Source organism: Pongo abelii, chromosome 14, assembly GCF_028885655.2.
Source record: "Pongo abelii isolate AG06213 chromosome 14, NHGRI_mPonAbe1-v2.0_pri, whole genome shotgun sequence".
In the NCBI taxonomy this organism is placed as follows: Eukaryota; Metazoa; Chordata; class Mammalia; order Primates; family Hominidae; genus Pongo; species Pongo abelii.
The window spans coordinates 80406865-80430504 of record NC_071999.2 but is presented as its reverse complement, the minus strand read 5'-3'; positions in this window follow the sequence as shown (position 1 = coordinate 80430504).

Sequence of the window (23640 nt, the reverse complement as noted above, 5' to 3'; positions counted from 1 at the left end):
TTATTTTTAGGTCATTTTCAAGTGCACAAGTATATGTATTTTTAAACACTATTGATACAATTTTCCTTCTTCCAAATCATTTCTGGGTGTTAGAGTTTTACTTTGGAAAGCAATGACCTAACTTCAGTTGTTAATTCCCTTTCAAAATATCCCAAAATTTGGGAGCAGATGCAAGGATCCTATTGAAAATCTTGACTATCTTGGCTGTTTGGTGCAAATCTAAATCTTGGCTTGGAAACCATTTTTTAAAATTTTTGTCGGGGGGTGGTGAAAATTCAATTTTAGAACTTGCCTCATATAAGGACTTCTTAAATCTACTTTCAGAATCTAAATACGGAGTATGCCTTTAATGATACCCGTTTAAAAATCAAGGGAATGGAGATGCCCCAGCTGGGAGGGTATGGGCAGAAAAAGCTTCCAGTGGCCTCTTTCGTTTAATCACAGTCAGCTTTCCTTCTAGGGGGTTCCAAATTAGCAGTGGGGCAACTTTTATTTTTTATTTTTCAGTTTGAACAAGCAGGTGTTTCTTTCATGAGGCCCATATGTTCCTTCACAAGCTTTATCCAAAGCACCTACAGTATAGCCTATGGCAATGTGGCACACGGCCAATTTCCTTACAAGACTTTCCTTTTTATTCCAAGGAGAATATGTGGCAAGTGAATGTAAGTGTGTATGTGCATGTGTTTAGGTTCATGTGTGTGTGTGCATGTGTGTTGAAGAAACAGAGCAAGAGAACAACAGCATTCTGTTTGGGTTGGTGGAGCATCTGCTCATTATGCCAGAAAACCACAGTGAGGAAGAGCCCACAGCAAGGCCTGAGGTCCAAACTGACCCCACGCCAAACTCTTGCTCATCGGCATATTTCCCAGCAGGCTGTAACATGGCTCTGGCAGACCCTGAGAGCAGCTGTGTCTGCCTGGCAGACAGGCAGTAGTTCGACCAGGTGGATTTCTTAAGTTAAAAATAACAGTCATTCCGAAGAAAGAAGAGCACCACTCAAAGTTGACTGTTCCTTGTTCAATCAGGATCACCCACAGGAACCCAAAGGAGTGAGCCAGGGTGAAGTGACAGAAGTCTGTAGATGTGAGAAAATAGACAGCCTTCCACTGTAACTGTAGGGAAATGGGAAAACACCTGGGAGCCCCGATATCTGGCCAAGAGGTGTGCGAGAAATGATTTTCTGTAGAAGTGTAACTTCATGATCATCATCAAAGTTTATGAGTTTCTAGGGAGGAAGTGAACAACGTTTAGGAAAGGAAAAACTTGCCCTTCAGAACAAGCAACTGGTCTAACACTTACGACAGGGACATTAAATAATCGAGAGCAAAAATCTGTGTGCTATTTGGTCCTGCAAGCTTGAAAACGAACCTGCCATCTCTACTCATCCTATACTCACCTTTATGTCTGTGTTCATAGGGAAGTGAAACATATGAATCCCTTTATTCTATATTTGCTAGAAATATGGGAGTATGTTACCATCAAAAGATACTACTACAAGAATTCTTAAAAGGTGACAATTAATAAATATGAATTGAAACATGCCAACAAATATAGAAATAGCAACAACTTGTAAGAGTAAAATCAGTGGCAGTGCTCTGCCTGAGCATGATATTTAAAAAAAAAAAAAAGAAAAAACACACACACACACACAAACTATTTTGAAATAAAGAAGATGAACAGGACCAAATAGCTACCTATAAATTATTTTGCATTTGGTTTTCTTTCTTTCCCAGCACAATGCCTTATGGTGATTTGCTTCCTGAAGTGCTGTTTGTGTATTAGCAGCATCTCCTTGTTAATTGTAAATTGTAAATTTCTGTTAGCAGCATTTCTTTGGAGTTTGCTAGAAATGCAGAATTTCTAGCTCCACCCCAGACCTACTGAATCAGAATCTACATTTTAAATAGATCCTCAGGTGATTTGCATGCACATTAAAATTTGAGAAACTGTCCTGGTTCCATGCAGAAAACTTAATTTCTATAGTTAGTTACACCTATTGTTTATTCCAGGCAATGCTGATTCTAATATTTATCCACGGTTGCTGGGTAATGAAACCATCAGTCACTATCTCAACCTACATGGGGATTCTGAAATAAAAGTTAAAAACGTTTCTCAGTGTTTGGCTGAAATTGACAATACTAGAAGAATTCAATTTATAGGAATAATAAAAGCAAAGCCATATGTAGTCACACATTTTGAACCATTGAAGTTTAAATCTGTTTGCTTTAATCACATTAGACCCTGCTTTATTACTCTAGGACAATTATTTCAAGGAAATGATGACATCACGGAGCATCTCATTAAAGGTATTGACTAGCTGTCATAAAGTCAGCTCAGAATGATATTTGGTGCCAATTAAATTGAAGCCTTATGTCTCAAATAAGATTATATTAGCTAATCTTAAATTTTGTCTATTAGACTATGTAATAATTTAGTCTAGTAGATAAAATTAATGAATTTTGTCTGCTAGCTAAAATGTACAAAGATACAGTATTATTCCTTGATTGCTACCGTCTCTTCAAACAATGGTGAAAAGTGATACACGCTTCAACTTTGTGATAAGTGGACAACATGAGATTGGAGGCACCAATGCACACACAATGAAGCACAATGCATGGAAGAATACAGTGGTGGCAGGGTCAATGTGATCTCTGCTTCTGTAATCTGAGACTGCATCCTGCTATTGACCTACTCTCTCAACTTCACCTAACACCAATGGAAATCCTGTATGTGAAACAATGACAGGATATTTCTGGAAAAGTTATAAAAAGTCAGGGCTCTGGAGAGAAAACTATTCAAAACACATTGTTCATGAACTCATGAAATCTTTACATAACACCCACCAAATAACAATATTTTTAAAATATCTAAGGAAATTCCTTACTTATCAAATTCAATCGGCATTTACTTTAAAAGAAAAAAGCAGTTTTGGCCTCTAGGCATAAAAGATTTACAATTTAGATATTCAGAGGAAAATTTTTTTTAATGAACAAATGTAGCGATTCTTGAACTTTCACATGCACCAGGATCATCTGCAAGGCTGGGTAGAGCACGGGATTCCCCGGGTTGTACTCCAGATTCTGTAGGTCTGAAGCGGGGCCTGGAATTTGTATTTCTAACAAGTTCCCAGATGATGGTGATGCCACTGGTCAAGGGACCGCAATCAAAAATCCCAGAACTAAAGTATATTACCGATTACTCACATTGCTAATTTTATGTTCATTTATTCTACAAATATTATTAATTATTTTCAGTGCATCCAGGACAATGCTAGTTGTTAAGGATGCAAAGTTGAATAAGTCATCCTTGCTTTCCATAGTCTGAGATAATTTGTTGTGTCCCCACCCAAATCTCATCTTGAATTGTAGCTCTCATAATTCCCACATGTTGGGGGGGAACATGGTGGGAGACAATTGAATCATGGGGGCAGTTTCCACCATACTGTTCTCGTAGTAGTGAATAAGTCTCATGAGATCAGATGGTTTCATAAGAGGTTTCTCCTTTTGCCTGGCTCTCATTCTCTCTTGTCTGCCACCATGTAAGACCATGGCTTTCGCCTTCTGCCATGATTGTGAGGCCTCCCCAGCCACGTGGAACTGTGAGTCCATTAAACCTCTTTTTCTTTATAAATTACTGAGTCTTGGGTATGTCTTTATCAGCAGCCTGAAAACGGACTAATACATAATCAAATAGGATTACACAGTCCCATAGAGAAGCACCTATTTTCCTCAGGCCATAAATTAGAGGCAGAAGCCCTGCCTCCGCCCTGTGTATTGGTGTAGAGACTGGTGTCGCTCATTCCCTGTGCTTCCACTTCCCTCCACCCTCAAAAGGTCTTCACAGTACAGGGAGGGTTCTGTCTCAATTTCTTCCTCTTCCAGGCCCCAGGAGATCGTATTCAACATTAGCTGGCCATCCAGACTCCACATCCAGTATGGACTACCATTCCCGTGTTGCTCACTGAGTCTTATTTACTTTCTGTTATTTACATATCTGTTACCTTGCAGGTCATTTTCTTGCAAATTGGAGCTTGAATCAGCCTTGTGCATCACAGTCACCAGATCTAGGTTTCCACTTTGGATCCTCCTCTCTTGATTTGCTCTTGCAAATCTTTGCCTCACAGACTGAACCACTGTTCAAAAAAACTCAAGCAGTGGCTGTGGGCCTGCTGCCTGTGAAGTAATGTCTCTGCCCACCTGTCCACCCAACTCAGCTTTCCCGGTTTTCATCTTCTTGATTGGAACATCACTGCATGCTCAAGGGACACCCTGGTGTTGATTATTACCCATCACTTGAATGACCTGCCAGTGTCCTTTGGGAAAAGCTTTCCCCATGCATTGCTCCTCGTAGTATAGTCCTTCTAGTTGGTGATCTGGTGACAGTGACTGGCTGCCTCTGCTGTTTCTGTCTGTGATGTTACGAGTCTGTTTTTAGGTCACTGTCATGAGCTATAACAGCTCACACAGCAGGCATATTCACATAGAAAGTTCCTTGGAGCTTTGAATCCAACACTCCTTCACACAACCTCTCTTCACCAAGTTAACTTCCCAACCTCTAGGTATCCATTTGGAAGTCACTTATTTCTAGAAACTTTCCCTCAGTCTGTGTTGATGTCTCTACTATGTGTTCACCTGGTATATCATACTATCCTTATTTTAACATTTGCCATACTTATAATTTTTTATTAGTTTATCTACCTCAATAGATTGAAAATGTCACATTGTAACATTTTTGGCATTAAATAAATCCAGTCTGTCTTAATTGGACAACTACCAGATTCCAAACACTGTCTATATGTAATGGGAATAATGTGAATCATGTTAATTTTTCTGGACAGATGGTACTCAGTGTGCCTCACCTTTCACCTTATCATCTGAAACACTCCTACAATCATTCTGGACATCAAGTCTAGCCGGTGGGTGGGGAAAGGGAGTTAAAGAAAGCTTCCTGATAGCTAAGCATCTAAGCCAGGAAGGAATTTACCTTACTTATAATCATTTTTGTAACAATCCAATTACTTTCATTTCACTGATAATAACTATTCAAGTAGCCCACCTGGATATACAGGAGCTGGAAAGACATCTCCCAGTTACATATCTATAGTAGGGAAGGGTGGCACAAATCCTTGGCAGGCCATGTATCATCTCTTCCAGAGTCCAGCTCTCAAATATCCACATACACCTTTCATGCAAAACACACTCACCACCACAAGAGGACAAACCAGAGTTCATCCAACTCTAGTTCAATCCTAGCTCAAAGTCCAGGATTTCTGAATAATATCTTCAATATTCCATCAAGAGTGTATGTGGCTTCATTTAGTTTAGCAACTTATAAACAAAATATCTCCATTATACAGATAAATAAAGACAAACTTAGATAAAGTCATGTGCTTAGGTCACGGGGTGGCAGAATCAAGCTTCATACCTAGTCACTCTCACTCCAGAACCCATGCTCTTTCCCCTCTGCCACTCCACCTCCCTGCAAGGAGTGCCAGAATTAGTGTGAGCAGTTGCTCTGGAGTTGGCTTCCTACTGGGGATAAACTACTTTTAAATCTGCAAATTTTTATATCTGCATCACTTCTTTCAAGAAAAGAAGGGCTTTTACTGAAAACAGTTGAAATGCAAAATTCATCTGAGGATATACATATAAGCTAAAACTTGGACAGGAGAGTGAGAGAGCTGAGAGTGGGCTATAGGCAGACTTGGGAGACCTCTCTCCAAGGCCACAAGTCACTCCTGAGAGCAAAGAGGGATTATCTGGCATCCACCAGCCCAGTCCCACTTCAGAATGCCCTCTAGCTAAAGTTCACAGAGCATGTCACCAGACACTGGGCTGGAAGGGACAAACTGGCCTGAAAGATTAGTTGGTTAATCATGACCAACCAATTGAGAATCACAGCTATTTATTCTACAGAAAAACATTGCTGCCAAACATAGCTAGTCACTGAGGGCTTTCATTTAGAGTAACACGCTTAGTCTTTTCCTATGTTTCCTATGGGCCCAGTTTTGTCTTGTCCATGCAGTTGTAGGTAATTCACCCTAGTATTAGCATGGGATTAATTCTTAAGGAAATATGAAGCAAGTCAAATATTTTTCCAATTTAAGTTAACCATAGGTTTTTATTTATTCAATTAAAATTATATGTTATATTTTAATTAAAACTAAAAAATTACTTAACACATTTTCAGCATGTTTTCTCATGTTCTCCTAAAAATTATGAGAACAATTGTAATTATTTCAATATGCAGAGTGAGCTGGAATAGAAAAAATTGAGTTTATCATGGAGCTGAGTATGAACCTTTAAGTTCAAAGATTGTAGGCTTCCGCAGAAGCTAACAATGAAAAGGGGATATGAAATTGTGATAAACTTGTCTCAAAAACCTCTTACATGTGACCAAGTAGAAAATTAGCTTCTGCATTCCGTGCGTGATGTGACCCATGAGAGGATGAAGGGACAGATACTGATCACCTAAGCTGAAGTCATGTACTTAGGAAAGATAGCGTTAGTTCTTAGGTCAGAGACTCAAACTTGTTTTTAGTTGACATTTTTTGACCCCATTTCCACTTTTAAAAGACCTATATTTCCAAGCACAGCTGCCCTTACTCCCAATATATACAATTGTGCTTATAATCCCAGTGGAGGTGTGTAAGTCTTTGCACAGGCAAGATAAAAACATGTTACCCACAGAGTTCACATTTATCTGGGCCCAGATGGGGATAGATGGAGCAATCTGAAGGCAGGATTGAGAAGGAAGTAATATCACACTATAATGAGCCTGTATGATCTTCATCTATTTCTTCCTTAGTGACATCCTATTTCCAGGATTCCAGTGTCTGGAGAGTTTGTCCCTTCCCTGATTGTACATTGGCTTGAATAGATCCTTTTAATTCCCCTGACCAGATCAGAAACATCCCACCCATAGCCTTGCTTATCCCAGGCCTCAGGATCCATAGTTGTGGGACTCAACCTCCAATCATTTTGGAGGTAGAATGAACTTACGTCCTCTTGTTTCTATAATAATACACTGAGTGTCTGTCTTGCTTTCTCACCCATGGTAACTTGACTATGTTAATTATCATTGTAAATTCGTGCATTGGTTTTCTGGATTGTCATATTTCATCATATCCTTCCTTCCTCCCTTCCTTTCTTCCTCCCTCCCTCCCTTCCCCTCCCCTCTCCTCTCCTCTCCTCCCTTCCCCTCCCCTCCCTTCCCCTGCCCTGTTCTGCCCTGCCCTTCCCTTCCTCTGCCCTGACCTGCCCTCCCCTCTTCTCTCCTCCCTCTTTTCTTTTCCTTCCTTCCTTCCTTCCTTTCTTTCTTTCTTTCTTTCTTTCTCTTTCTTTCTTTCTTTCTTTCTTTCTTTCTTTCTTTCTTTCTTTCTTTCTTTCTTTCTTTCTTTCTTTCTTTCCTTCTCTTTCTTTCTTTCTCTTTCTTTTCCTTCCTTCCTTCTCTCTTTCTCTCTTTCTTTTTTTCACAGGGTCTCACTTTGTTGCCTTGGCTGGAGTGCATTCTCTCTCTTTTCTTTCTTTCTCTCTTTCCTTCTTTCTTTTCTTTTCTCTTCCTTCCTTCTTTCCTTCACTCTTTCTCTTTCTTTCTCTCTTTCTTTCTTTCTTTGAGTCTCACCCTATTGCCTTGACTGGAGTGCAGTGGCACGATCATAGCTCACTGCAGCCTCAGACTCCTGGACTCAAGTAATCATCCTGTCTCAGCCTTCTGAGTAACTGGAAGTACAGATGTGTGCCACTATGCCTGGACATATTTCATCATTTCTAATACATGTTGTTTCACTTTTTAAAATTTTATCCTTTAAAATATTTTAACATGTGCCTTATATCAGTGGCATCTTTAGGCAGGTGGCATTTGTGACATGGCTGGCATTAATCATACTTGGTTGTTATACCTCGTGCCATGAGTAGACAACTGCCACCACTTGTGTTTCAGTCAACAAACTATTTTGTTTTGTTGTTGTTCACTTGAAAATGAAGTAAGAGTTCAAGCTCTTGCTGAATACCACCTTCAGCTGGCACCTTCCAATGAGCTTATGAAAGCACCAATATCAAAATATGCAGAAAGTGTGCCAGGAGTTTAGAAGAAAATGCTGAAGATAAAAGTAATGTATTAACATTTAAGACATGCTTCATCACCAATACCCTTCATGTAATAGAGTAGGGGCTCAAACTCAAGCATGTGTCAGAATCACCTGCAGAGTTTGTTAAACACAGATTGTTGGACTCCAACCCAGAGTTTCTGTTTCAGTAAAGATCTGGTGTTGGGCCCAACAATGTGTGTTTCTAACAGGAGTCCAGATGATGCTGATGTCACTTGTCCAAGCATTATATTTGCAGAACCGGTGTCCTAGAGAATGATTTAAAATGAAAATGTTTCTCCATCTGCTAGCTCTTAGGGCAGCATGAAGACAGCTTGACACTGAGGCAGCTTCCAGAGTCAGCTCTCTGGAACTCCCAAGCAAATTTTCCCACTCCCTGGACCATAAAGTTATCTCTCCACCATACTCTATGGACTTTCCTCTTTTTCTCCCCAAGCCTGTGGCCATTTCTTCACATCTCTCCTGGCAGAAGCATTGGCCCTGCAAATATCTTTCAAATCCTGAGCTATATTTGCTTGTTTCTGTTTTTCTTCTCACAGTGATTATTCACAATTCTTGATGTGAATGGGTTGCAGAGGAGGGGGTATCTGGAAGGGTGGGTGAATCCACCTTTGGGATTCATTTGAGAGAGTTCAGTGAACTGAAGAGAAGACTTAATGAAAAAGTCTAAAACAGAAAACAATTTTTTTTTCATTTTTCTACTGCTGCACATCCTTCCCTATTTAATGTTAATTTTTATCTTGGGTTTTCCTCCCCTGGAATTGAGGAACTGGAACTCTGTCTAAATCTATATCTTCTAAATAGTTAATTCCCACATGCTCCAACAGAAGCAATGAATACTCCTCCAACATGTAACAAGTATAAATTTTACTTTAATGAATCAGATGTTTGCAAACAAGGATTTTGCTTTATTTTGCACCTGATATACTTCTCTCGACTTTTGATCCCATCGTCTGAGCCATCCATCTGCTCGGAGCAAGCTAGCCATGCTCTCCCATTTCAGTCGACTCAGTGTAATCCAAAAATATTCCAGCTGAAACTAAGCATTAAGATTGTAGGCGCTATTCAGTGCAAAGCTTCTTTCTCCAGGGTACGTGGTGTCCTTGCATGCCTGCTCACAGCTATGGGAAGGAGCTTTCAGAAAAGACGCAAAGCCAAAGCCCAGCACTGTCCTAGGGCTCTGGTGATGCCCAACTGCAAAGCCTTGATGGTTGCCCCTATTACTGTAGATGGAAGTAATTGCTGACTCTGTCATGAGGCATGTTGGATACTCTTAGGACCATCATTTGGGCTCTCCTCAGTAACTACTTGGACATGGTAATCCTGATAAGACATGATTGGGGTTTTTTCACCTCCCCAACTCGCCCCCCCGCCAACCATGAGCTTTCTACCCATCATAGCTCTATTAATCAGATCTCCCTTCTTGGACAGGTTTTTGTTTGACAACAAACAAAGTCATGCTCTCTAGGAGAAGCTAACACCTGCCCCTACACTGTTTGTGGCCATAGGAATCTTGGGAATTCCTACCTTGCACACATGAGGCAGTCTTTACTTTCTTCCACCTCAATCTGTTACTGCCCACTTTCTGTTGCCCTTCCCTGCTGCCCTCCTGTTCTACCTGGATCTGGGGTTCTGCTAAACAGCATATGCCAGGAGAGAAGCAAATTGTGTATTTAAAATTACCCCTAAGCTTGGGAGAAAATCCACCCACTGTCTCCATTATCAAGATTACCCAGGAGGCCGTGCACTTGATTCTTCCTTTCCTTATGTTTCCAACTCTCATTCCTCCGACTTCTCAGACAAATGTATATAGCCATGGAGTGGGGTAGGGGAATTGTGGGAGGGAGGTGTTGGGTTGGGAGAATTAGAGTCATTTATCTTATTTGTTCACTGTGCCTTGGGGCTTTGGGTAGGGTGTCTGGCTACCAGGAAAAGATGCTTCATTGAATTTAAGAAGTGAAATAATATAAAAATATTTGTTCTCCTCTATACTTTCTCTTTATCTATGAGTGGAAGGGGCCAGCAGGTAGTCTGAAGACTCAAGAAGGGGCATTATTCATTGATACTTCATATTATTTTGTTACCTACTTCATTTTCTGGTGAGCACAAATTTGCAGGAAACACACTTCTCAACTGGGGTTCAACCAAATTTACAACATAATGTTTGAAGCCCTGCCTCTGAGCCAAAGTAAGTTAATTAAGATAATTCATTAGACCAACATTCATTGAGTACTCCAAATATTTATATATATATGGCACTGGCTAGATAATAATACATGGGTGATCATGGTAGGAGTACTGAAGTTGGGCACAGGGTCAAGAAATATTTCTGAGAGAAGGCTGGGTATCAAAATATGAAGACCAGCTGGCCAGCATGTCAAGAGGCCACATGGAATGACACCTTTATATGAGCCAAAATAATAAATGTCCTACTTCAATCATTGTAGTTATAAAACTTCACGATGCCTACTTGTGTCTATGCTTGTCTCTGCTTAAAACACAAGCACCTTGAAGGTGAAGTCCGTGCTTTGCTCTTTGCCAAAATCTCACACCTTACCTGGCACACATCAGATGCATTATGAGAATCAGTAACTTGTTGGGAGCATTATTATTATGAATAGAATGCTGAGTAACATTCCAAAAATTATTAAACTCTGAGAATTATTAGACAGAAACAAAATATAATCATTCTTTAACTACTGGTGTAAAAATTGCACTCTTATATCAACCACTCACAGTTGAAATTAAAATGGAATCTCTCTCATAATAATATTAGAAGAAGAAAATTAATGGCTTTGCATTAATGAGCTTCCTGGTTTATTATTTAATAAATTACTGTTAGTTACAAGAAATATTTTAGAAGACTGTAACTGTTAGATACACTATATTCCATGCATATTGATGTCATGTGAAATTATTTTGACTTCCTCTTACAAAAGACAAATGAAAAATCATTTAAAGAATTATAAGGATGCAAAATGCTAGCTCTGGTAACCTGATGTTTTTATGATTATGTCATATATATCAGAAATAAATCATAGCCATTGTATTGTTGCGTCTTGTTAAATTGTATGAAGATTTAATTTAAGGCCAATGTTGATAACATTGTAGATAAATTAACCATGTTCTTTGCATGGATGGTTTTATAGCAGAGACTCAGTGGTGAGGAAGTTAAAATTCTGTTAGAATCTCCATTATAAATTTTCAAAGCTCCTTGTTCTCTGATTGAAATTTAGTAGCAAATCCTAAGACTAGAACTGTCTTACTAATTAAAAGAAATTATTTTACCCTGGTTAAAAGATGCAAAGTTACAAGGAAGTTAATGCATCTGTATTTCCTAGCATTATTAAAAGATAATGTCTACCCATACAAAATAGTAAATCAGGACAGAAAACACCACGTATTACAAAAATGAATACGAAATTATAAAATCAAACCCAAGCCGAACCAGCAATTTGGCACTTCTTGGCCTCTCTTGTCAGTGAAAAATGGAGTTTTAATAGGAATATATCTAAAATCTTTCTACCTATTATCTACCTATGATCTATTGCTCACATTGTATTATCAGTCACATCCATCATTTTTAGTGTTAACAGGCCAAACACAGAACTAAAAAGAACATTCCATATTCCATCTCCCCACCAACACGCTGCAATTTCTTAAGCTCTATTGCAGACCATAGGAATTTATTCCCTTCTTCAAGATTGCCAGGAAGACCATCCTGGTTCAGCTCATGTATAGTGTAAGAATCCTCACACAAGCATATCTTCAAAAGGCATTTAAATTGGCAAAATATATAACTTTGTAACTTAGCAACGTTAGACTTATAATAGACACATCGTAAGTAACAATTAATGTCTATAGCGCACAAGGATATTATACTTAGTATAACTTAGATCCTGAAAGATTAATTTGCATAATAGACTATGACCACATTAAAAAAAAAAAAAACGACAATTATGCCTAGCCCAAAGTACTTTATCATAAAAGCAGACACATTCACATGGGAACTAATTTTCTATTTGGCTTCTTTCTGTAAATCAATATCCAAAGAAGCCTAAAGTTTCTTAAGCTAAAACCAGAATGAATTACTTCAGGGAATGAGATTCCACACCTGACCAATGTTCACTGGCTACAAGCCAGGAAAATCTTTGTTGTTTATTACAACATCCAAATACCATATTAAGTGCTTAATTGCGAGTAGTGTTAGGTGAAATACTAATATGACAGGACTTGGACTTTAAAAAAGAACTTGAATAATATGACCAGGGCATGCCTTCAGCACATACAAGGCATAATTGCACTTCATAAATAGAGAGTGAATTTTTCCAGTTTGACTGAGTAGGTAGGAAATTATAAATCTCTCTCAGACTGTTATAGTTTAAGCCGATTTTCTTTGATTATGTCAACTGCAGGGCAAGAGAACTGCTTATTGCCAGTCTCTGACAGCCCTTTTTCTATCAAATGACTGTAAAATATTTCCTAAGTTTTATGTTTTGCCAGCAGAAAAAAAAAACAAAACCTTGTTTTTTCAATATTTCTTTCAGGTGTGATATCCAATTAAACCATGTTTGTGGGTCTTCTTTGAATCCTCTCTGTATTCTCTATAACCCTCATTCATTTGGTAAGTGTATGCCAATAATGTTTTGATTTTTCCCCCAAGAGAATGGCTCATATTGTTTTCTGTGTTTTTTGTTTTGTTTTGTTTTTGATACATTCAATGTTATGCTTGTGTTGTACGCTGCAGACAGGTCTTCACTGCAGACTTGAAGCGAGCTCATCATCCATCACGTCCTACTTTCCCATCCAGCCTATGTTTCGTCAAACCTTTGCCTATTTGAACTTGTGCAAAAGCTCTTTTCTGGGGTGTTATGTAGCAATTATCCTGTGGAAACCTCTCTATTAATTCTTTAGTTTACAAGATCACTTTAGTTCTATATTTGTCTCCTGAGATGCTGAGCATGCTTATTAAAGGAAGCATTCTTTGAAAAGTCCAGGCCACTCCCTTAGTAAGACTTGGAAGAGACACAGCACAGAAATGAGCACTGTGTGATAGTATTTTCCTGATGCCCCTCCAAATTGACATTAAATTACTCATAGACATTTTATATGATAGGATCTTACAACTGCTTGTATAGCCAATGAATGATGGGTGTTGTCTGTATTTTGACATAAATACTCATGCCATGTGAAACTAAATTAAAGTCTTTGCTGTTATGAAGATAGGTTGAGTCTCTGATTTCCCGTGAATCTCTCCAGGCTGCCCAAGAGCAATTTTTCCTAACTGAGAAAAGACTTTAGCTTTGTTAGAGGAGGGGATTGTCACTGAACTTCATGAGGTGGCAGGTCGGCTTCACCATTTCCCCTTTAGGCTTCTCCCTAAGGGATGGTGAGCTGCTCATCTTATCATGGCTGCTATCTCGAGACCATGATATTCACCGGGCTAGGTTTTGCTACAGGTGTTAGGGAAACGGGAGCCTGGAAGAGCCAGGGTGACTCCATTTTAAAATCAACTCCATCTTAATATTAGCAAGGCACTCAGACCTCCTTCTCCCGCTCCCCGCTGGTGCTCTCTGATTCATGTGGGAACAGATCTAGTCAGGTCTTGCTTCAAGAAAACTCCAGCTGGCATTTTGTTTCTTCTCTTTTTCTTCCCCAGCCTTCACCTTCAATCTTCAACCTTCAAAGATGTCATTTTCCTTTCTGAGCCTGCAGTCACACCTGAGCTTGCTGGATCTAAGATTTATATTAAAAGGGGAAACACGGGGCCTCCCTTTCATCTCAAGTCAAAATTATATGCTCCAAATACCTTGTCAAAGAGGCCCTATGTTGGGGCATCAGGTGCTGTCTTAGTTGCTACTAAAACAGCATGGTATTTCCTATTTTTCTATTATTCCTTGTGTCTATAGTGTCCTAGGGGCTGTCCATGGAAAAGAGAGGTAAGGAAGGTCACAAACACTTCAGGGTCCCTAATAGTAAAATCATAAAAGAAACAAACTTCTTAACGTTTAACATTGACACCCAAGTAGAGGCCAGTGGATGCTGTTGTTGGGAAACAATTTATCAGACAGGGAGGTTGTGTCTTGGGTTTTATCTGCTACAGTCCATTTGGCTTCTCTGAATAATAAAAAAATTATTTGTTTTAGAATAAACAGGCTTTTCCAAGTGCTTAAAGTGTCCAGCTGCTGAGTGAACAAGGATCTAGCTCTGGTTGAGTATGGGAATATCTTTCCTGGGAAAATGTTTTCAAGGTGGTGGCTTTTCCTGGGAAGAATCTTAGAGGTTATTAATTTTTCTTTATTTCCCAAATGCTCATTTTCTATTCTGTGATGGAGGATCAGGAATCTCAGCATACACACAAAGGCTTCATCAGATATAGGGCTGTGCATAAGCCTGGCTATGGAGCCCAGCAGAAAAAGAGAACAGTTGGTGTGGACACATTGAGGGGAAGGAGCATTGGTACTCATTTTCCCATTCCAAAGGCCTACCCTTGCCCACCATCCTGTCCTCTCTCTCCAGTTGATTCCACAGTGCATTACGATTCTGGTTCATTTCCCAATGTCCTAAACAATCCTTTTCTGTCTATCTCATTTTTCTCTACTAATTCTACTTCTAAGATTTGGCTTCTTCTCACACTAGTACATCCTCTTTCCTAGAGACCTCGGGAACTACCATCCAGGGTAGATCCAGGTTTTGTAGGACATAAAGCTTATCCAATTTGTTGCAGCTCCATGTAGGTCCCCCAAGTGTCTTTGTTTTGAAAATTTTATAGACACGATTGACCATGGGAAATGTGGCCCTCAGCTTCAAACCTACCCATTTATACTCTATTTTCTGAGGCTGACACTGGCACTGTGAAAACCACATTTCTCTATAGCCAGGTGGCTCCCTGTTAGGCTCCTAAAGCACACCTTTAGGAATGCTAGAGGAAAACTGGATGGCTGGAAGAGGGCTTCTCCTGCTTACCTCTTGATCCTGATGCTATCATCCCAGCAGTGCTTCTTCACCTAGGCAGCAGCACTTCATTCAAGAGTAACAGTTGATTCCAGTGTGTGGTTTTTCCTATAGTCTTAGAGAAAATATCATCACATGATTTCAGAGCACCAGCTAGCTGTTCTCTATAGCAAAGATTTGAGTTCTAGTTTTCTGGAGCTCTCTTCTGTCTTCTAAATTTTAATAATTCTAACTTTCCCTTTGTTTTTCAGCCCATAGTGAGGTAGAAGCTTCCTGCATTTAATTCTCCATACACTTTGGAGTCCCTTTTGCCTAAGTATCGAGGTATGATTTACATACAGTAAAAGTCTCCTATATTAGTATACAATTATTTGAGTTTGGATAAATATATGAAATCATATAACAACCACCAAAATTAAAGATTTGAATAACCCCATTGGCACATATTATTTTTTCATGACCCCAACATATTCTTTACAACAACAACTCCCCACCCTACCACCATCCTCAGCCTCTAGCGACCACTACTCTATTTTTTTTTTTTTTTTTTTGAGATGGAGTCTTACTCTGTCACCCAGGCTGGAATGAAGTAGCATGATCTCGGCTCACTGCAACCTCCACTTCCCGGGTTGAAGCAATTCTCCTGCCTCAGCCTCCCAAGTAGCTAGGACTACAGGTGTACACCACCATGCCCAGCTAATTTTTTGTATTTTAGTAGAGACGGGGTTTCACCGTGTTGCCCAGGCTGGTTATGAACCCCTGAGCCCAGGCAATCCACCCGCCTCAGCCTCCCAAAGTGCTGGGATTACAGGCGTGAGCCACCACACCTGGCCACTACTCTATTCTCTATAGAGCAAAGTTTTGTCACTTTGGGACTATCATAGAAATAAAGCCATATAGTATGTAGAGTTTTTGAGCCTGACCTCTCTAAATTAGCATAATGCATTTGAGATTCACCTACATAGTTGCATTTAGCAGTAGTTTATTGCTTTTTTATTGCTGAATAGTATTCCTTTGTAAGACCATAACATTTTTTACTTATCCTTTTGCCAGCTGAAGGACTTTTGTGTCATTTCCAATTTTTGGTAATTATAAGTAAAGGCACCAGAAGTTCACGTATAAATTTTCATGTGAAAATAAGTTTTTATTTCCTGTGTAAAATACCTAGACATGGGATTAGTGAGTCATATATAGTGAGTGAACATTTAGCTTTATAGGAAACTACCAAACTGGTTTTTCACAGTAGCTGTATCATTTCCGTTACTACCAGTACTGTGTAAGAGTTTTAGGTACACTGCATTTATACCAGCAATTGATACTCTGTTTTTTGTGTGTTTTCTTTCTTGTCATTCTTACAGATATATAGTAGTATCTCACTGTGGGTTTCATTTGCATTTTCTAATGACTAGTGATGTTGAAGATCTTTTTTAAATGATTATTTAGACTCAGCATTCAATTCAAACCACTTCTCCAGTAATAATTTAGATTGTTTCCTAACTATATCTTCTAACATTTTTTATTTAAATACAAGAAGAGTAACACTCTTACAAGGTGAATGAAAAGAGAGATTCTTGTATTAGGAAGGAATTTAATGCATTACCTCCAAGGATAAATGATCATATTAACTTGGTATATATATATAAACATTTTTTTCTCTCTCTCTCTCTTTCTGTATGTGTGTGTGTGTGTATGTATATGTGTGTATTATATTCATTTATTTAGGATGCCCAGAACAAAGCTTAATAGAAGAGGAAATAGGTGACAGAAATATTTTAAGATATTAACAGATAAATTTTCCCTGTATTTCTATAGATCCCTATATTCCATGACCGTTTCCCGGGTCAGGCATCTAAAGCACACAACGTCATGAAAAAATGCAATTGATAAAGGGGATAAAATTCCTGGCTTTAGAATATCAAAAACCTAGGGTTTCAGGCAAAAAGAAAACATGTGGAAGAATATATAATAAGGCAGTATCTAACCTTTGCTCAGACTAGGTAAAAGATGTTTAGGACAAGAGGAGAGGTAGAGGGAGCCATCAAGGAATCAAAGAGAGCTGAGACATTGGCAGGCATCCTCTATGTCCCACTGCCTTCAGCCAAGACCCATGGGGAAGACAATGGAACTCCCAAATGGGTTTGAGGATCTGAAAGCACAGAGGGATAGTCATAGAACCATCAGCTCCTCAGTTCCCATCCTAGGGCTAGAAAAGAGAAAATGTCTGTTTTGTGATCTTAGGGCTGAGTCAGCCTCATAAAATCTTCCAATGCTTAGTAGAATGTTTCTTGCATAACTGAGAACAATGTGGCACTAACAGAGAGGTGGAAGACCAGAAGAGGTCTCAAGTGGGAGTGACCTATTAACAAAGCCCATGCTGGAAACAGGATGATTGATGACTCTTAGGACCAGATACATGCCAGTGGCATGTGGAAGCTGGTTCACATTGACCTGCAGAAGCCGATTGTGTGCATCTCTTCCAACTCCGCACCTTTAAATTGGCCTTCACAGCAGCATTTACACTAGGAAAATTGGCAAATACTGCTATAGGAATACCTCCTTTTATTGCACACTGATTTGTTTAGCTTCACAGATATTGCATTTTTAAAATACAAATTGAAGGTTTGCAGCAACCCTAAGTCCAGCAAGTCTATTGGTGCCACTTTTCCAACAGCATATGCTTACTTCATGTCTCTGCATCACATTTCAGTAATTCTCACCATGTTTTAAACTTTTTAAAATCATATCTCTTATTGTGATCTGTGAGCAGCTACTGTTGCAATTACTTTGGAGTGACATGAGCAGCACTCATATATGATGGTGAACTTTGATAAATGTTTTGGGTGTTCCAATTGCTCCACCAAATGTTGTGGGTATTCCAACTGCTCCATCAAATGGCCATTTCCTTGTCTCTCTCCCTCTCCTGGGGCCTCCCTAGTCCCTGAGACAAACAATATTGAAATGAGGCCAATTAATAACCATGCAATGGCCACCAAGTGTTCAAAGCTTCAAGTATTAGGTTGGTGCAAAAGTAATGGTGGTTTTGCCATTACTTTTGCACCAACCTAGTACTTTTGCATTACTTTTGCTCCAGCCTAATGAAAGAAAGAGTCACACATCTCTCAGATTAAATCAAAAGCTAGAAATAATTAAGTTTAGGGAGAAAAGCATGTTGAAAATCCAGATAGGCCAAAATCAAGGCCTTCTGCATCATTTTGCCAAGTAGTAAATGAAAAGGAAAAGTTCTGGAAGGAAATTAAAAGTGCTACTGCAGTAAACACATGAATGATAAGAAAGCAGAACAGCCTTATTGTTGATATGGAGAAACAACAACAATGAGAAAGTTCAAGTGGTCTGGATAGAAGATCAAACCAGCCACAACACTCCCTTAAGCCAAAGCCTAATCCAGAGCAAGGCCCTAATTCTCTTCAATTCTTTAAAGGCTGAAAGAGGTGAGGATGCTGCAGAAGAAATGTTGGAAGCTAGCAGAGTTTGGTTCATGAGTTTTAAGGAAAGAAGCCATCTTCATAATATAAGAGTGCAAGGTGAAGCAGCAAATGCTGATATTCATTACTCTAGGGCTGGGCTAGCCTCATAAAATCTCCCAACACCTAGTAGAATGTTTCTTGCATAACTGAGAGGAATGTGGCATGGATGTAGAAACTGTAGCAAGTTATCCAGCAGATCTAGATAAGATCATGGATGAAGGTGGCTACACTAAACAACAGATTTTCAGTGTAGACAAAATGGCCTTCTATTTGAAGAAGATACCATCTAGAAATTTTATACCTAGAGAGAAGACAGTGCCCGGCTTCAAAGCTTCAAAAGATAGGCTGATGCTCTTGTTAGGGGCTGATGCAGCTGGTGACTTTAAGTTAAAATCAATTCTTATTTACCATTATGAAAACTCTAGGGTCCTTAAAAATGCTAAACCTATGCTGCCTGTGCTGTATAAATGGAGAAATAAAGCCTGGATGATAGCATGTATGTTTAAAGCATGTTTTACTAAATATTTTAAGCCCACTATTGAGACCTACTGCTCAAAAAAGAAAGATTTCCTCCAAAATATTATTGCTCATTAACAATGCGCCCAGTCACTAAAGAGCTCTGAAGATGTACAGGGAGATTAACTTTGTTGTCATTCCTGCTAATGCAACATCCATTCTGCATCCCATGGATCAAGGAGTCATTTCAATTTTCAGGTCTTATTATTTAAGAATATATAAAATGTGTTTTTTAAGACTATGGCTGCCATAGATAGTGATTTTTTCTGTTTGATCTTAAATGGAAAACTTTCCGGGAAGGATTCACCATTATAGATGCCATTAAGAACATTTGTGATTCATGGATGTCAAAATGTCAACATTAACAGGAATTTGGAAGGAGCTGATTCCAACTCATGGGTGACTTGGGAAGGTGGTGGTTCATGATGTCAGTGGAGAAAGTAACTGCAGATGTGATGGAAATAGCAAAAGAACTAGAATTAGAAGTAAAGCTTGAAGATGTGACTGAATTGCTGCCATCTCATGGTAAATTTTTTTTTTTTGAGACAGAGTCTTGCTCTGTCGCCATCTCATGGTAAAATTTCAAAGGACAGAGTTGCTGCGTATAAGCAAAGAAAGTGATTTCTTCAGATGAAATCTACTACTGTCAAGATGCTGCGAACACTGTTGAAATGACAGCAAAGGATTTAGAATATCACATGAATTTAGTTGATAAAGCAATGGCAGACTTTGAGGATTAACTCCAATTTTTAAGGAAGTTCTATTTTGAGTAAAATGCTATCAAGCAGCATCACATGCTACAGAGAAAGCTTGTTTGGAAAAAAGAGTCAACTGACATGGCTAACCTTATTGTTGTCTTATTTTAAGAAATTTCCATAGCCACCTCAACCTTCAGGAACTACCACCCTGAGGTAGCTGTGGAAATTTCTTAGAATAAGACATTGCAAAAATATTACAATTTGCTGAAGATTCAGAAGATCGTTGGTATTTTTTTTAGTAATATAGTGTTTTAAAATTAAGGTCTATTCATTTTTTAGACATAGTGCTATTGTACACCTAGTAGACTGTAGTATAGTGTAAACATAAGTTTTATATGCATTGGGAAGCCAAAAAATGTGTGTGATGAACTTCATTGTGATATTTACTTTAGTCCAATAATCTGGACCCAAACTTGCAATATCTCTGAGGTATGCCTGTAATCAGGGGGCTTTTTTCCCTCCCAGTGCTTGTCTACCAGCACGTCACTGGCTGTACCTATACCCCCTGTAGCCTCAACACTATGCAAAATCTTAAGAATTACATCAAATTTCTACTATCTAGTGAAATGATAGCTCAAAGTAAACATTAAATCATTATCATAAAATTATGATATCACATTTTGTGCACAACTGAGATTGTGAAATGAGATTCATACTCTATGTATCTAGCAAGCTAGCTATCACAAAAAGTATTCTTTAGAAATGCTGTAATAAAATAACTGGATGTTTTAAACAAGTCTTAAAACTTATGTTGCCTATTACTTTATTTGAAGAAAGGAATCACCCAGCATTTGGCATAACACCAGAGATGCATATATTTAATACCTAATCTTTTCAATATAATAGCATATTATACCAGCAGTTATAATTATTGCCTGATGTATGCCTTTGAAAATTGTTTAAGTAAAACTTTTTATTCTCTCACTTTCTTTTGAAAAACCCCTTGGGGGAGGGGTGGGGGGTGGCACCGTGGTGCATGCCTGTAATCCCAGCATTTGCGGAGGCCCAGGCAGGAGGATCACTTGAGCCCAGGAGTTTGAGACCAGCTTGGGTGACATGGCAAAATCCCATCTCTATTTAAAAATACAAAAATTAGCCAGGTATGGTGGCACATGCCTGTGGTCCTAGCTACTCGGGAGGCTGAGGTGGGAGGATTGCTTGAGCCCAGGAAATCAAGGCTACAGTGAGCTGAGATCATGCCACTGCACTCCAGCCTGGGTGACAGAGCAAGACCCTGTCTAAAAATTAAAAAAAGAAAAAAGAAACACTCTTTTTCTTTCTTGTTGATTTTTTCATCATTGTTGCTTCTCACTGTTTGCTGATTTATGAGGGCAAACACTGTTGAGTTCAGCCCATGAGAAACCTGTGGGTTGTAGAAAAAAATCTTATAATTATTTGGACCATTTTGATGTTGTGATACTTTAATGGATTGAATATCTCTGGGTGCCATTAGAGAATTTCCATTTCAATGGTCATGGAATGCCATCTTTACCAAATCTTACCTGCTCCGATGCTGCGTGCTGGATAAGGGGAGACTGAGTACCACCATTCTGCCTTGGCGTTTTGCAAACCCAGAATTATCAGTGTTACTTGCTGATGGACATGGATTTATATTTTAGATTTTAGATGTAAGTTTTTGATTACTTTATTACAATAATAAGCAGGTTGATATAGTACTTAGGCTTCTATTATCATCCTGAGATATATAATACGAGTTTAAGATATTCTTATAATCCTTAGACCAAAGGCCTATTCAGACTAGTAAGTTGTTTTAACAGAGAGAGAACTAGTGTAAGAATGTATTAATCATTGTGAATTTTATACAGAGAAATAACCATTTTTCTAAAGTTTTAAATTACTGTCTATGATGAAAGTAACCTGTTTCCATGGCATTTTCTTCTAAAATGTTAGTGAAGAAAGAAGCAAAAGAAAGAAGAAAGCTCTAGAGAATTATTCGAAGCAATCAAAGGGACTTAATAATAGGAGAACAAGTCATTCATTTGTTTCTAAAGCTCTGGCAAGAGGTGATGATGCTAAGAAGATAGTTCTGTTAAACACAGAGAATCAAGTATGAGCTGAGGTTCATACTCAACCTGAAACCTGGGTTAGAACATTTATTCTTCTCTTGCTTCAAGCAGCTCAGCTGCAAAAGGGGCAAGCCATCATGAATAAATAATAATAGATTTTTTCAAAATGGATATAAAATGAACTGTTTCAAGGAATATCTGTTTCAGGTTCCTGGAGGTTAGGGTGTGGGTGGGAAAATGATAGTCTGAGGCCTATACTCAGAGGCATCTTTTAAATTATAAAAAACTATTGTATTATTTAGAAACTTACCTGATATACATTTCTGCAGCTAAAAAAAAAGTATTTATTTATTTATTTATTTTTGAAATAGAGTTTCACTCTTGTTGCCCAAGCTGGAGTGCAATGGCGTGATCTTGGCTTACTGCAACCTCCGCCTCCCGGGTTCAAGCAATTCTCCTGCCTCAGCCTCCCAAGTAGCTGGGATTACAGGCACGAGCCACCACGCCTGGCATTTTTTTTGGTACTTTTAGTAGAAACAGGGTTTCACCACGTTAACCAGTCTGGTCTCAAACTCCTGGCCTCAGGTGATCTGCCCACCTCAGCCTCCCAAAGTGCTGGGATTACAGGTGTGAGCCACTGCGCCCGGCCAAAAAAAGAGTATTTAAGTTTACTTTATGCTACAGGAACAATAAATCGACTGGATAGGTTATGTTCAATGGAATTTATTCATTAGGCTGATGTCAAAAGTCAGAAGCATCTCAGAGTTAACATGATCAAATCTATTCAATTGCTATTTCTCGCTGAAATTTTACTCATTTTTTTTAAATCGCTGTGAAAGGCATAGTAAGCAGGTAGATTTGAACCCTTTTCCTTTGTACTACCATATACCGTTAACTTAAAGAGAACCTGCCATAAAGTATAGTAGTTAAATTTGTCTTCTATAATCTTGTATTTTCCTCTAACTCTGAAGGCCTTGAGTGTAAGGTCGCACGTTGTTCAGTGTTATATGACTGGCACCCAGTATAGTTCTAGCATCCAGCAGGTATTCAATACATAATTGTGTGCAATGACTTAGCTTGAGTATATTTTATTTTTACCCTTTATTCCAAATGTTCATATCCTATTGCTACATGATTCTTAAATGCCCCTTTGATACTTCTTGTACATAGTTAAAGAAAACTCATTCCTTTTCTTGCATTCCTATGAGGAAATCCTTGCATAATACCTTTGTCCACGAGTCATCAGTTTAAATACTCCCACCAGAAAAGAAGTTGCATAAATTAAAGAAATTTTTGTGTCACCTCAACCACCCTTCCCCAACTACTCAGAAATACTAGAATATCTGAAATATACAACAGTGATTTTAACAGAGTTTCTAAACAGAAATTTAAGGTTCAGAAAGAAAACATAGCAAGCAACGTCGGCAGTGCATGTGGAAGCTCAAACTCCCGTGCTCCTCAGATTTTATTCTCCACATATTCTTCACTCTACTTGCATGGCTGAGGCATGGACAGGTGAAGGGACCTAGGTCATCTTCCCTGGAGCTCAAGGTGTGGGCCTTTTCCCAGACCTTTCCAGAGATGGAGAAGTTCTCACATCTGTGACATATTTCTGTGTGCTTCCTGGTTTCAGTTGAAATCTTACTCTCACAGCTCAGGCCCTTTTAATGGAGAAAAGAAAACAAATTACAAGTTCTTGGCTCCATTTGACATCACTTTTCCTCTCCTGCTGTCAGAGCCACTTTGTTTCTCTTTCCTTTCCTACAACCACCTTGGCCACTTTCTCTGTCTTG